The sequence below is a fragment of the Patagioenas fasciata genome, chromosome 3 (genome assembly GCF_037038585.1).
Source record: "Patagioenas fasciata isolate bPatFas1 chromosome 3, bPatFas1.hap1, whole genome shotgun sequence".
NCBI classification, from domain to species: Eukaryota; Metazoa; Chordata; class Aves; order Columbiformes; family Columbidae; genus Patagioenas; species Patagioenas fasciata.
In genome coordinates this window covers 15,802,863-15,819,493 of record NC_092522.1, presented here as the reverse complement: position 1 = coordinate 15,819,493, position 16,631 = coordinate 15,802,863, and positions in this window count along the sequence as shown.

The following is a 16,631-nucleotide window of genomic DNA, read 5'->3' as shown; positions in this document are numbered from 1 at the left end:
TCAGCGCTGCTCCAAGTCAGTCCAACTCACTGGCAAGGGACAGCGAGGGATGGTGCTGCATGCGGTTGTGAAATAGCTGTGTGGCAGCTCCCTAAGGGGTCCGGATGGAGCCCTGCTGTGTGGCACAGGGGCACTGGGCATCTCTGCACAGGCACAGGTCTCTCAGATCACCACCCATGGGGATAAGGCGCCAGGGCCATTCCAGAGCCAATGCCAGCCATAGCTCTCTCTTCTGGGTTATCAACAATTTCTTGTAAAAGCTGTTCCCCAAAGAAAGGGGAACCAAGTCATGCCTATTGCTGCCTTTGTGGGCTTACCAGAGCTTTCTGACTCTCTCGTTGCAGGTGCTGTTTTCCTGTTACAAGCTGAACCCCTGTGACTCTTGGGCACCCCCACACAGTTGATGTTAATAATAACATGGGGTTTTTTCTGACTATGTCTGCTGCATATTTTGGACTGTGGAGATGTTATTTCATGATGAATCCTTGCGGAGGAGTATGGGATCACCCCTTGTCCCAGGATCCTTGCCAGGGGACATCAGGACTGAGTTCAAGTGCTTTAGTAGTTAAACCATAACACAGTCACACAGGAGAGGAGAGGCCAGACAGGACCTCCAGACATGAGTGTACACTCAGCTTCTGCTGGAATTTTGGTCAACACACAGCTCCTGCTAAGTCCTGATGTGTGCTGGGAGCCCCAGGCACGAGGAAAGCCACACACACTCCTGACCCAGGCACGGTGGCTTAGAGACCTGCTTGATAAGCAGATGGCAACACTGCATTCCTGCTCATTGGAAACCTAGGTCATGAGTGCTTCCCCATGAAATCGCTGACCAGGATCACTGCCAAGACCAACACTGTTGAGCACCGGAAGGCAGGACCAAGCACAGGACAAGAAAACAGTCACAATGCCCGGTTCCCCATAGCCACAAGTACTCATCGCATGGTCACATGTTGGGACTGATTTTTCTCCCTCTTCAAGCTCTCCTGGCCTCCACAAGGCTGTGCCAATACATCAGGTTGGTCTAGGTTCTGCCACTCCCCCTGCGGCATCATAGTCCTAGCAAGGCCAGCCTTCAGCCATCCCAGGCCCTGGAGACCTGTGGAGAGGCTGGAGTGAAGTATAGATACCCTTAGTGCAAGGCAATCTGGTCAGATCAGGTGGAAGAGGGTGAGATCAGAGAAAACCAAAATGGAGATGCACAAGTCCCTTATGGGCCCTGCTGGGGTGCACGCTCAAGTGCTGAGGGAGCTGGCAGATGGGCTTGCGAGGCCACTGCAGAAAGGGAGATGTGCCTGCAGACTAGAAGAAAGCAAACACCACATGGGCTGATGAGCAGTGCAAAGGACTGAAAACTGTCAGAGTGGCTGGGCACAGAGTGTGGTGATCAGTGGCACCCTGTGTAACTGGAGGTCAGGGATGAGCAGTGAACCCCAAGACAAGGGGCACTGGCAGCAGGTGGAGGGAGTTGGTCCTTCCCTTGTAACACTGAGAATCTCATGGGCTGGAAAATGGATGCTCTGCACAGAGTGAATCTCTGGAGAAGACCTTCTCCTCCCACCTCTGCCAGGGCCTTTCTCAGCTCTGGGGCCCTTCCCAAGGACAGCCCCAGCAGGTGGGTGCAGGCAACATCACAGGACAGAACAGGCAGCAGCCACAACAGGCAGCACTGCAGGAAAGCTGGGACCCTGGAGACCGTCCCAGGCTCTCCAGTCCCAGCCTGACCCAATGCATGGGACTTGCTGCCCAGAAGAGTGGTTTTAGGTTCCTTTTCCCAAAGGATTAAGAGAATCAAACACTGGACCTCACACTGTTGCTCCCTGGAGTGTAAAATAGCCAGAAGATACTTTTGGAAATGTCCCTGATTTTCCTGTATTTTTCCTGAAAAGGGTGGGGTTTTAATTCTCTTAATGGCTTCTGTTTGAATCAAGGCATTGCTCAGTATATACGGTGTAACCAGACACATGCCATCCACGTTGGATCCTTTCTTTGCCATCAGGAGGGCCTTGCACACAGATTTCTCTCTGGCTGTGTCAGCTACTTGCTGGGTGAAGGTCACAGGTACCAGGGCAGGACTCTTCTCTAGTGCTCCTCCAGCCACCTACACCAAGGATCAGGCCTTTACACCCAAGCATGATAAAGCCTTAACACCCAAGTATGTTGTTCCACGGACATGAGTATTCCTCCCTCAGCTCACCACACGTTTCATATCCACGTGGCTCTCAGCAGGATGCAAAGGGCTCTTCAGCACTGGAGGTTCCTCCCTTCTTTAAGGAAAAATGGCAGATTTTCTTCCTGTTGGACCACTCTTAATTCCAGCACCTTGGGGATTAAAAAACTGGCACAGCATGCGTGCCAGAGACACTCCCCCGACTTGGCTGGTGTCTACCAAAAGGTGTGTGTCTTTCGCTACAATGGCCATTTCCAAGGAAAACAGCTTATTTATTGATCAGGACCATACAGGGAGAACAGAAGTGCAGGGATGCAGACCACATTTGCCACAAGGCCAGCAGAGCAGCTTGCTGATTCTGCAAACTGTCAATCCAGGACACGGAAAGCTTTCAGCAACTGTGACTCTTCTGGAACAGACTGTGCCTTGCACATCCATGTCTATGAACAACCCTTCTCCTAGAGCTGAAAAGGACTTTGAGATCTTGCTCATGGCTAAAGGAGGGTGGTGGCCTCGGGTGTTGGCTAAGGCTTGGGGTTGCATTATCTATGAGCAGTTATGCTCACAGGGTGACAGAGGGAGGACTTCCCTAAGGAAGAGGCAGCAGTGACTGGTTGAGATGGAGGACAACTTCACCACAGCTTTGGCTATAGGTGGAAAGTTCTGGGTCAGAGAGGAATTCTACATCTTCCATAGCACAAGACAGGTAAATGGCAGTACAGCAAAGTTTTTTCTTAGTTTAATTTTTCCTGGAAGAATCTTATGTTGGTAGAGAGTGGAGGCAGAATGTCAAAGTGAGTCATTGAATGGGAATGATACAGGGAAATTCGCTTGGTTATTAAAAGCCTGACTGTTCTAGAAGTTGCATCTTTTTTTCTCTAGTCATTTATGGCTCTTTTTCTTTTTCTTTAAGGAAGGGGTCATGGGGAGGGGTATCGGTGATTTATCTTCATAGGTCCTAAAACATACATTGTAGCAGTCAAGATCGAATATGCCTTTCTCAGGTACCTTTTCATTTTTGAACATGGTGAATTCAATTGCTGATCCATAGCCCACAGAGTTCAATAGACACCTTTGACTTTTCTCCTTCGGCTCAAGAGCCAGATGCAACCTCCTGTCACTGGTGTTAGCACATTTAATACAGATAATCTGCTCTCTACCATCTAATAATCTAGGCTTGCCAACTATTTAATGATCTATGCGAGAGTACAACCCAATCACATGTTACACAGAACATCAGCACAATGAAGAGATATGATGTTCAAATGAAAAATGAGACAGTTTGAATGTCTTTTAATAGCTTGGAGGAATAAAAAGAGGAAGCACTGTCTATATGACACAGAAAATAATATGGAATTTCCCCTTAGATTTCTGAACTTCCATGGCAATTCATGTCACATCAAAGCACACATCTGTAATGTCCTGCGCTGCACTCTGCGGGTCCTGTTCACATTCAGTGGGCTGGATGCTGGGGCAAAGTGTCCCCTCATACAGCTGGCAGGTGGCACGCAAGTGGGAGAAGAGGGTCGTGCTGCCAAGCAGAAGGACCTGGACAGGCTGGAGAAAGGGGCTGACAGGAATGTCCTGCAGTTCAACAAGAGGAAGAGCAAAGCTCTGCACCCAGGGAGAAAAAGCCCTTGTCCCAGGATATGGTAGAAAGCAGCTGTGCAGAGAGCTGGGGTCATAGTGGACTACCAGTTGACCAGTTTGGAGCTGGAAAAGTGCCCTTGGGGCAAATAAGGCTACTGAAGTGCAGTAGGCAAAGCATGGGCAGCAGGTGGAGGAAGGTGGTCCTTCCCCTGGGCTGTGTCCTGCTCTGGGCTCCCCAGTGCAAGGCAGACATGGCCATACTGGAGAAAACCCCCAGCTCAGTGCCCCCCGAGGCCCCTCCCACTTTCCACTGGGCTGGGACTGTTGGTCAGTTGGAGTCACCAGAGACAGCAGGATGGAGCTGTGCTGGCACCCAGCAGAGCCAGGAGGAGGCAGGATCTAGCCCAGCAGCACTACCGCAGCACTGGCACCAGCACCAGTGTCCCATCCTCTCTGTGGCGAGCTGTGAGGTACGCAGCAAGGGTCCTCCTGTCCTGGGGAGGGTGGGCCAGGCCAACTGCTGCTGTGGCCTCAGGTGGGCTCCCCCCGCAGCTCGGGGACATATGGGCACAGCTGGGCCCTGCAGCAGCAGCATTTCTCATGCCTGCTGCTCTGTGGTCTGCAGGGAGGCTCTCACCAATGCAAGCCCATGCTGCACATGGACATGTGGCTGACCTGAGGCTGCAAGAGGAGTGAGAGCCACCTTCTTCTCCTCTAGGAGGAACTGGTCATTGCCAAGTTGCAGTAAGAGCCTCAGAGCCCAACTGTCTCTGCTCCATCCCTGGCCATGGGACCCAGATAGGGACAGCCTGGCACCAGCCACAGACCCTAGGACCTTGTTGCTGGATGCACCAATATCCATGCCAAGGACAGGTGGGGGACAGGGTTCTGCCTGGGGGGACCCCAGCTCACTGCCTGCATCTCCTCTCTGCAGACGTGGCACCACCCTGTGCTCACAGCTCTGCCTGGCCCTGGACCAGCTGTGGGTGCCGAGTGAAGGGAAGGAGGTGGTGAAGGTGTTAGAAGAGGAGGAAGAGGATGACAGCAGCAATGAGGATGGGACCTGCCTCATTTTCAGCTGGCCCACCAGCTCCTGCATTGCCCATTTCAGGTGAGTCATGGTGCCCATGCCAGCCTGGGAATGGCCTCTGCCCTCTGCATCAGTCACAGTCTTTTGGGGAAGTACTCTTGCTCAGTTACCACACCAGAATGACTTGGACAAATTCACACAGTTCTTTTACCAGCTGTGCGGAAGTATCTTTTGAAGACATTTTACACATAGCTTAGATGCACAAAGACATACTAAAACCTTTTTGTTTCAATCCCAGTGCTCTGGTGCCAGAAGCACCTATACCATTAGCAAACTAAGTGGCTTCAAGATCAGCTGTAGGACAAGAAGCATTTAATCCTAAATTTATTATTTTTATATGCATTTATGGATAAACTGAACTGTGCTTGGTTGAACTGTAATTTTTTAAACTATAACACCTAATTTTTCTAGCACCATAATGATATATCATTCTACTCTAACAACTTGTATTAGACAAAAAGCTTATGTCTACATAATTCATTTAATAATGCAGAAATTTGACTGCATACATAGTAAGCCAGTGTAATGAATAACTGTATTTTTCTAATACTTCTTACAATCTAAACCTCAAAGTATTCTATAAAACTTCTAGAGTCTCTCAACATCTATACAATGAAGACAACTAAAATACATAGGAGTTAAGGGATTCACATGATCTCACAGTAAAATAGCTGGGCCTGGTGCCCAATTCAAATGGAGACTAGTTAGCAAACCACAGAGGCACTCAGCATTAACTCCACCTGGCATGCGTCAGCAAGAAGGACAGACAGGCACAGCTGGGGTCTCTGCACTCCTGCCATCAGCAAGGGGAAAACTGTGCCATTGGTGTTAGTATTACCTGCCCCTTCTCTAATTTCTGAGACTTCTTTCCCACCCAAATGTTCTAAACACATGTACTATTGCTGCTTCCAAATGCAACCACTGGTAACAAACAGAAGAAAACCCTTTTAGAACCAATTCACTTCACTTCTGCACGTCATCTTGGCATCAGAAGCCCACATACACAAGTACATTATTCCAAACTCTTCATTATTTAGTTTAGCTCTATATTTTGCATTTTGGGTTTACTCTTCCCTCTCCCCCCTCTTCTCTCTTTCTTTTTGTTTCATCCCACTCCTGCGTATCCTGGATCAAGAATCCTCACATCTACATGCAGATCTGCCTTCCTCCTGTTCATTATTCTTTAACAGCACACATTACTGTGCCTTTTGACTCCTAGGTTTTGAGTTTCTTTTTTTTGAAGCCCTGTTTTGTGAAACACAAAGTCTAGAATGAAAAGGATTCATCAAAGTCACCATTATTCTACATTTATCTTCATTGAACTATCTTTCTCATGTATTATCCCTCAAATGATGTAAAGCCTCCTATCTGCTGTGTTCCCCTTTATTATCTGCAGTTCCCCTCTCATTCATTTCTCACCAGAACTGTCTTTCTTCTCTGCCTTTAAATTTCTGCACCACATATCAATACTGCTTGCTGTGATCTAGAGGTTCACAACAAGGAGTCACACAAACAATTTAAGTATGATGCAGATCACAAAAAAGAAAAAAAAAAAAAAAAAGAACACACACCAAAAAAACACCACCATTTCATGCTGTGCATTTGGATACTGTTGTTATTCAAACTGAGCCCTGCTCTGTGGTAAATGCCCTGGCTGCTTCCTTAGCTTCCAAGGTTTTTCTCCAGAAGCACTTGGGAAATGGCACAGCTAAACTACAACTAACAACAGAGAGAGACTTTCATATATCCCCACCTTCCTCTTTCTCCTTAATACTTACTGCTACACACACTTGACTTCGTGACACTTTTTAATTTCCCATGTTGAACCGCATACATATGTTAGACTGATACACATTTCTCTGCACCCCTGACATCATTTATCAGCAGTGGCTCAATTACCCTTGTCATGCATTTATTGGCCTTTTAGAACATGTCTTTCTGTGAATGCATATGCTAGCTGTATTCTTCATCAGCGTTCAGCAAAATTACCACTGTGGTAAGTGGGAAGTGACTGAACTAATCAAGTTGAGCATGCTACACAATTTTCTGCTGTTTCATAGCAGGGACTTAATGCAGTTGATAACTCATCATCTGGCTACAGGCTTTCAGACACCAAACAGAGCTAACCTGTCTCTCAACAACTCTGAAACATGAATTTCTAGCTCAGAGGTTGCTAATAGGATTGAAGGATTGCAGTGCTCCCTTCTACTCCTTTTCTGTACAGCTATGGATGAAAAATATATGTATGAAATATGGCCCGATGCACAGAAGAAAAAGCATCAAGAATATGTTATAGGACAGACTGTTCTAGAGAGGATAAAATGCATTTAAATGCCTTCAGAGTCCATTGGTCCCATTCAGTCATACACAAGTGAGATAAGTATTTGGAAGATGGCAAACAAAGACCTATGCTGTTTGTTCACACTGTCAGGGAAAGACACAGCCCAGGTATTACTCTATCTGGATTTGCAGACCAGAAACCTTGGTGTTTTTGCTTGCCCTTGTGTTTTTCATTCTCTCTAGTTTATGACTTCTGTACCTTTCTGAAAATGTCATGCCAGCTACATCAGTAGAGTCTTAATGTCACATAACAAACAGAACAATTGTGCTTGAGGAAATTATCACATGGCCTTCACATGACTCAGCCAAATTGACTGAAATGGAAGAACTCTGCACCCAGTCCCACCTTGCTCGCAACCCCCTCAATGATTGCTAGGCAGAGGTGAAGCACTCTCACTGGTATGACCAGACAGTGCTGGTCTGGTGGCCTTTTGCTTTGTGATTAGACACAATGACTTCAGTACAATTTTCTTGGAAAATAATCTAGAGCTTAGACTGAAATCTGCTTGCTGTCTGATTTGATTTTAAAGCTTACAAGGAGGGGGTCAGCACAGAGAAGGACAAAAATTAAACAGCCTTATATTCACTGCAGAGCTGCTGCAAACAAGTGATGTGGATTACTAGAATCAACTAGCTAATGAACTTTGCTTAAATCATTCTCACCTTAAAGTTCAGCAGGGCAAAAAATGAAGATAAGTTTGACTGGGGGTGGGACAGGCAATAAGATAGAGAAAATGTGCATCACTAGAAAATGTGTTCTATCAGATAACTTTGCATCAAAATTTTAAATTATCAAACTAAATCAGTACAGGCATTGAAATAGTGGGATGTAAGGAAAGGAAATCGAAAAGGAAAAATCCCACCTCTTTAATTATCTCATGTAGGAAGGAAGACTTCAATGTGAATTCAGCTTCATACTCAAAAATGTCATCCTATTCTTCCTGCCTTATAGTGGAGCTTATGATAGTTTTATCTCTTTCTTTTGACCCTCTGGTCCCATTGCAAATACAATAGTTGTTTTCCTGTCTGTACTTGCTGAGTAAAGAGACTGAAATTGGGTCATGGTCCTACACAGGAGAAAAACCAATAAAACCCCATTTTTTGGCTATACATTTACACTCAAAATACTCCCAAGTAGTCAATCCTGGCTCCACCTCACCCATTTGTCTAATGCTGTCTTTCTGCCATTCAAAAACAACCTGAGATACAGATTCCTCCTGTGTGTGAACATTTTCAGAACGCCAGAATGTGATGCGTCTTGAAACATCAGGAGCACAGGACACACAAAGGACATCAAGTTCTTTCTGCAAGACAGGGACATTTGAGAGTGCTGTATTTGACAGCACAATTTTCTCACACAGAAAGGTGGCAGCTTTGAACACTTCTGAGAATTTTTAAATGCAAGCAGCATATGTTGCCATTGACACACAAATGATACTATGTTTTGTTTTTTGAAGAATAAGCTCTTGATAGCCATTGTCAAGGGATGGGGTAATCTATTTAGCAAAAGACAATGAGTCCAGATTTCAGCTGCTGTAGATCCCTGCTGCAACGCCCTTGATAACAATAGGGCTATCTTGGCTTAGAGCAGTCCAAGATTATTGAATGTGCCCTGATAAATTTAAAATAAATCAGAACATTGCAATACTCAATGAGAAGCCTAGCACAGCTCAACCTTATTGTCTGAAATGACCTGAACAGTTGGAACAGCATTTTTCCTCTCTTCTTTTGAAGTTCATGGGCTGAAGAATGGAACTGAGGTATGAAAACAAACCATTGTTCTAGAAAATCCAAAACAATACAAAATAAACGGATTTATTCATTAGAAGAACTGAGGATTTTTCAGTTGGAGCTGGCTTGTTTTATAGGGACAAAGCTGCATCATTTTAGTCATCTTTTTTTAAATACTGTTAGTAAACGGGAGGGATTAGCACATGTGAGAGTGAATTAGATCGGAAAAATCTTCTCTGAGCACCTGTTGTTGTCCTACTTTGAAGGTTACAACTACAGGTAGTATTGCTAGGTACACTGCATGAGTTTATCTTAAAGGACACAAAGGGTTTATCTGTTCAGTCTGTTTATCTCTGTTCAACTGGACCAGAAATCAGTCTGGTTCCTCTAAATCTGGCTCTAAAAATCCAGTCAGAAAGAAAAAAAAAAAGTATATCTATATGGCTCACACTTTTCCATGTACTTTTCTTAGCCTTGAAAATGTTGCACTACCTTTTACCTATTTTTCAATAACTACTTTAATATTTCACACTTGAAGAAACAAACATGACATCAAATTGCTTACTACATTAACACAAGAAACCTCTTTTCTAGGAAGAAAAAAGTCTCTTGATTCCCTCATCTCCTTTTAGAAACCATAAGAATTATTTATTTATGCTTTACTATGAGGGTGGTCAAACATAGGAACAGGTTTCCAAGAGACCTTACAGATTATCCATATGTGGAGCTGCTCTAAACTAAATGAGATACAGTCCTGGCCAACCTACTGCAGCTGACCTTTTCAACCTGAACAATTCTGTGATTCTGAGATAAACAAGCAGAGTCTTAAGCTCACTTTCCTTTTTTTTTCCTTTTTTTTTTTTTTTTGTGGATAAGCAGTGAACCAGTGCAGATGTTTGCCAGGTACATTTAAGATACTGTATCCCATTTGTATCCTAAATACACTACTATATCTTTATGACAAACTGTTTTAATATTTACATCTGGCAACCAAGGACAAATCATAGCAGTTACTGTAAATGAAGCTACAGTTCACTTTTTTAGTAAAGAAAAACTAAGCAAAGATGGTTTTCCTTTGATCTGTCTGATAAGATGGAAGTTCAAAAAAAAATGTATTCACCTTAAGGGGTTACAGCCCTGTGGGGCTGTAGGCTCTGTATCTGTAGACTTAACAGCACAAACTCTTCCTGTGAACAGCTAACAAAATTGCACATCAGAGGAAATAAAGAAAGGCTTACTGACTTCAGTACCTTTTGTTCATCTAAGAATCCATCAAGAATATTTGAAGGCAATATTTTATCTCAGTGTTCACCTCTGCACTTTTTTCACATCAGAAAGCATACACATATTGTAATGTGAGGTTTTTGTGAGGACAAACCTCAGTGTTCGAAGTTTCCGAGTAATGATACTATTCAAAGACAAGAATTATCACCCCCTCCCTGTTTTTTTAAGCTACTTTGATAGTCATTAATTAACCATATCATGTAGACTTCCATTAATTTAACAGAAAAGAAGAAGAGCACAATATACAATCACTTGGAAGTTGCCCTTTTCCATTCTCCGAACACCGGTTATTTGGCTGTATGTCCTCCTACATTTAGTCACTTCCTTCATCTAGATTTGAGCTTGGTAGAATAGACTTGAGTTGTCAGGTCTCAGGCTTTGGTAACTGAGCCCAACGGCTGCAGAAAGTGTACAGGAAAAAAAAACAAAACAAAACAAAACAAATATATATATATATATAAGGATGATGGAGAGATGGGGAAGTTACAGACAAACAAAACCCATTTTCCATCCAGAGCAGAAAGAGATGTAGAAGTGGAAAGAAGCAGCAACAGCAAAAACAATTTGTCAAAAAAGTAATGCTGCCTATGAGCCAGCAATGCATCCTCATGGCAAATGCAGCCAAGAGCATCCTGAGCTGTACTAGGACTGCTCCCAGCAGATCAAGGCAGTTGATCTTTTCTCTCCATCCAGGGGCTGGTGGGGCCACACCTGGAATGGTGGCACCAGTTCTGTGCTCCCCAATACAAGACATGCCCTTATTGGAATAAGTCCACCAAAGGACCACAAAGATGAGGAGAGGACTGGAGTATCTCCCACACAAGGAGATACTGAGAGATGTGGGACTTTTCAGCTTGGAAAAGAGAAGGCTCAGGGGGGATCTTAGTCATATTTATAAATACCCGATAGGTGGGAGCAAAGACGAGGGAACCAGGTTCTTCTCAGTTGTGTACACCAACAGGAGAAGACAAAAGGTGCATAAATTAAAACCCATGAAATTCCATCTAAACACACAAGTCACCTTTTCACTGTGAGAATGGTTGAACAGTGAAGCAGGTTGCCTAGAGATGCTGTGGAGTCCCCATCCTCAGAGATATTCAAGGCAAAAAGAGAAAGAAAAAACTGTATGGCAATTTGCAATATAGATAATTACCAACAACATCAAACCCAGTTTTAGTTGCATGTAAATGAAAAAGCAATCCCACTTGTAAGGAAGCAAGAAGAGAAGTAGCACAAACAATCCTCATGTAACAGAAACTGCCTGTGAAAATTCATCCCCCTAGCTTAGAATTATAATTCACCTGTGCTCATGAGGCATCAATCAGGGATAAGGCAACTAGAACACTGATTTTACTGAGTACTGTTTCATTGTCTGCATCCATGCGTTATCTGAAAAAGGCTGAGTTAAATGCCTGCAAATTAGATTGAAGGGGCCAGAAGAAGCAAAGTAGCATTTTATAGCCTATAATTAATGAGTCACTCAGCTTGTAGACAAACATTTTGAATACTGATTGCAGAAACCACCATTCCTACACCCATCATTTACACCAACGATAGCGTCACAGCAGCACAAGCTCTGGCAGTCCTCCAAAGCCTGAACTCCCAGCCTTGCAGAGACAACTTAAAATTGCTGGAGATGAAAAGCAAGTTAAAGGACATGGCCATCACCTTGGTGGGCAGGAATGGATATTAAGGGGGTCACCTAACGCACTCCTCCTGCCTTGAGCATATTAATTTTTTAGTAGGATATCAAGGTTACCCCTAATGATTACAGTCATCTACAGCAGAGCTGTTCATTGTCCTTCATTGCCAAGTCAGAACCTGAAGGGCCCGATTCAATGTGAAACAAGTATTTTTGCTGCTGGCAAGCAGAGTTCAGATCCACACAGTTTAATTTCAGGCTTTATCATTTTCTATATAATCGATGCTACTTCTATTCTTCATTTACACGCAGAACCTGGCACATGAAGGGAGTCTGTTGTACCACCAGTTTGGAATCATGCTCAGTCTGAATCAGGAGACAGGCACACACTCTTCTAGCAGTTTGTTTATAGTTATTTAAAACCAAGTAGCTGTTTTGCTCCACAGCAATGTTTCGCTGCTCTGCCCTCCTACCTGCCACCTTATAGAAAAAGTCTGGCAGTCAGGATGTGACACACATCTGGCTGGCACTACACAGGTGTCTAATACTGATCATGTAATGACAAATGATGCCATTAATATGTAATAGCACTTCAATATACAAGCTGCATCATCTCCATGAAGCTCTTCACAACCATTTGCCTGCAATGTGAGAAATCTCATGCATTTTACAAGAAGCCTAACAGAAAAGACCAGCAGCTGTATGTTGTTTAACACCTGTTTGAAAGACAACTTATATTACTATTAAAAAAAACAAACCAACCCAAACCAGATGTATGAGAAGACCATGTGTTTGTTTTATTTAGCACACTTCTTCAAAGTTTCTCAGAATGTCATAGCCCTGTTGCGTGCAATATTGCAAACACTTCTCATGGCAATCGAAAATAGTGTGCTGCTTTACTGATTGACCACTTACCTCTTATCTGAATTACCCACCTCATTAGGTAGAATTATTGCTTAAGACATACTGATCTGCTCTAGAATGGCAGCCACTGAGGATTCAACATGAAATGCTGATGTCAGAGTGAAGTGCAACCTAAAGCAAATACATCTTAATGTATCGACCCTGTTGTTTTTCCAGTTTAATTAAAAATTGACTTTTTAGGTCATTTTACATTAGTAACAGATGGGGATGAAATAAGGATAAGTCAATATTTGCTTCTCGTACCTAGAAGACCTAACATTGCAGCCATTTAGAGAAAGGGGCTTGAAATATGTGCATGTGCCTGCCAACTGCCCTCCATAACACAATAGCTAACAAAGTGACAGCATCAGCCATAGGATGGGAAAGAGTGCTGGTTAAATTCAAATTCACAGTAGCCCAAGTGATTGGATTTCTGACAAGTACTGGTATGTTTCAAACCCAAAGGAATGCACATGCAAAACTAATAATAGCAGCATTACCAGCTACCCTAATTTTAACCATGAGTCTCGTGATATTTTATATCTTCCTTAGTGGCCTACCATCAACAAATTTCAATTTTTCTTCTTTTAAGAAGAAGTAGATTTCTAGCCCTCAATATAGAAGAAAGGTTAAAAATTTAAAACTAACCACTTTTTGTGAGATAGTTGTTCGGGGGAGGGTTGGAGGATATATTGACTTTTAAGCAAGTCCTGTGATTTGGGAAAGCCTAAGGTTGGTAGTTCTATACTAACATTGATGTAATCTGTTTGGATTCCTTTAGTACACTTCAGGGAGAGGCAAGCAGAGTATGGTTTTATCTTGCATTAATCTATTGCATATACATGCTCACACTTTGTGCTCAGATATAATACTCCTCTTGGATAGGTAGCATTTCTGCAGCCCCAAATTCCTCTTAAATTAGAATAAATTGTTCTGATTTACAATACTGCCACCCTCCTCCACCTTTAGTGGAATGAAATCAAGCATAATACACTTGCAAAAATTTATTACAGGAATATCACATTACATGTGCATATTATGCAAATTGTATAACCTGTCCACAAAAACCTCATGTGAAAATGGCATCACCTATTTATTACAAAGTATTACATAACAGGAGAAGGGAAAAAAAAAAAAAAAACAGTCAAAAATTTCCAAAGGATTAGTTGTTTCTTCCCTAACATAAATAGGCCAAAAATCACAGATGAAAAAGAAAAAAAAAATAAAAATAAAAAAATAAAAAGAGAAAGAAAAAGAAAAAAACAAATACATTTAAGACAACCTACACTCCACTTACAAGCACAGGGCAAGGGGAACCCCTGTGTGTGCACAGACACATGACCACCATCAGCACTTGGCCATTCTGCAGCCTGCCAAGACCAGGTGCAGAACAGGTCTCGCTAGGCAGGTAGACAACCTTGCTTTAAGTGGACAGGTTGTTTGGGTACACTCTCCAAAACCACACAGCAACAGTAAAAACGAGCATACAAAAATAGATGTATTTGTGATGTTATAAGCTCTAAATAAGCAAAGAATCTGGTTCAAAAATCCACAAGATTGACTTTATATAATTATGAGGAATTATCTTATCTCTGAGTTCCTACATTGCACCTATTTGTGTTTTGAGCTTTCTTCTGCACTGTCAAGCAGTAGAAAATTTTCACACATGCACACAAAAAATATCCTAGAAGCTTTGCAAGCATTTTAATTTCAGTTTTAAGAAAAGAAAGAGGCACAAATACTAAAACACAGAGTGTAATCACACTGTGGATAACGGGTTGGATTTAGTTTTCTATCTGTGCATGTGTCACTATCTCCCTAATTAAATATATCAGGATTCAAAGAGGCCTGTATTTCTGGATCACAGCCATTGGCAGCCCTGCAAAACACTAGATACCTCTTTGCTCCAGCTGTGCCCACTCAATAATAATATAATTCACAGAACCACAATGTCACAGCTACGAACACAGCACTCTGCCGAGTTGCAGCAGTGCCAGCCTTGCCTCAGCCAACAGCATACAAATGTGAGCCCTTCTGGGAGCATTAATAATGCAAGGTAGGCAAAGTACAAGGCTTGGCACAGCCTCATGTGTGCATTAGCTGAGACGACCAGGACGAACAAAGTTAAAAATTGCTGGATGAGTCAACAGTCTGCGTGGATTCCTGGTACCCTTTTCCATCACCCTCAAGGGCTTCATGAATAAAGATAAGCCACACAAACACTGTCCATTTATTTTTTTCCCCCTCAACATCATTGTATGTACACACTTAATAAACTTCCTTATCTCTTTTGGTAGCAGTGACCCGAAAGATTCAACAAACTCACATCTGGATAATTTAAAAATAACCAAACAAATAGCTGAGAAAAGTGATAAGGGAATGCTTAGCTGACAATGGTGGATAAACAAAAACTTACCTTTAGTTGACAATGTGGTCAGTGTGTGATGTCAACACTACAAAAATTTCATCAGGTAAACAACAGACAAAAGTTACCTTGACCTTTCTGATTGTCATTTGGTGATTTCAAGTTAAATGTCTGCAGCAATAAAAGACAAAAAAATAAGGGGGAAAAACATTGAAACATTTTACGGCTTTGTACTATGAGGTTTGGATTTTGAAAACATATGGATTGGGTATTAGATTAAATGCAAAATCCTAAGCTTCTTCCATTGTGGTTTCAGGGCTTGTGAACAATTTCTGCACATCTCCCGTGCTGTAGCAAGACCAACATGCCATTGTCCATAAGAAAAGATGCTATGCTTTTCTACAGGTAGCACCCCAAGGCATTTGCTTTTGACAGTCCTATCTACTGAGATGCTCAGATTTTACAAATCCTGCTAAAATTAGTGCAGCCTAAAAGCTTTTGGTGTCACTGAGCACTAAGCGGTGAGCAACTGAGTTTCATTCCAAACTACAGTGAATTTCTTCCCGGAAAGTGTCATCAGGTGATGGAACAGGCTGCCCATGGAAGTGGTGGAGTCACGATCCCTAGAGGTGTTTAAAAGATTCACCGATTAGGTCCTTAGTAACATGGTTTAGTGTCAGTGTTAGGTTAACAGTTGGACTTGATGATGTTGAGGATCACTTCCAAACAAAATGATTCTGTGATTTTAGTATTTTGCAGACTTATGCCTCTGTGTCAAAAGCAAGTTCTCACCTTGGTTAGCACTTGTCACACCAGAAAAAAACTTTGTATTGGGGAGGCAGCTCCATCAAAAAAGGATTCAATTTTTTTGTTAAAAAATCCTGTATTCATAACTCTACCATCAGCAAAATATGCTCTGGATAAGGTTCAAGTCAGATTGGAGACAGAGGTACTTGCAAAATCACCGAATCACAGAATGGCTGGGGCTGGAAGGGACCTCTGGAGATCATCTAGTCCAACCCACCTGCTAAAGCAGATACACCTAGAGTAGATCACACAGGAATGTGCCCAGGCAGGTCTTGAATGCCTCCAGAGAAGGAGACTCCACAACCTCTCTGGGCAACCTGTTCCAGGGCTCTGTCACCCTCAGAGTAAAGAAGTTCTTCTTCATATTCAGATGGAACCTCCTGTGCTTCAGTCCGTGCCCATTGCCAATCATCTTACTGTTGGGCACCGCTGAAAGGAGTCTGGTCCCGTCCTCTTGACACCCACCCTTGAGATATTTATAAATATTGATGAGATCCCCTCTCAGCCTTCACTTCTCCAGGCTAAACAGACTCAGCTCTCTCAGTCTCTCCTCATAAGACCATCACCTTTCTGGGGATGGAGGTGAGGCTGACTGGCCTGTAGTTTCCTCAGTTGTCCTTCTTGCCCTTTTTGAACACTAGAGTGATGTTGGCTTTCCTCCAGTCCTCAGGCACCTCTCCTGTTCTCCAAGATCTTTCAAAGATGATGG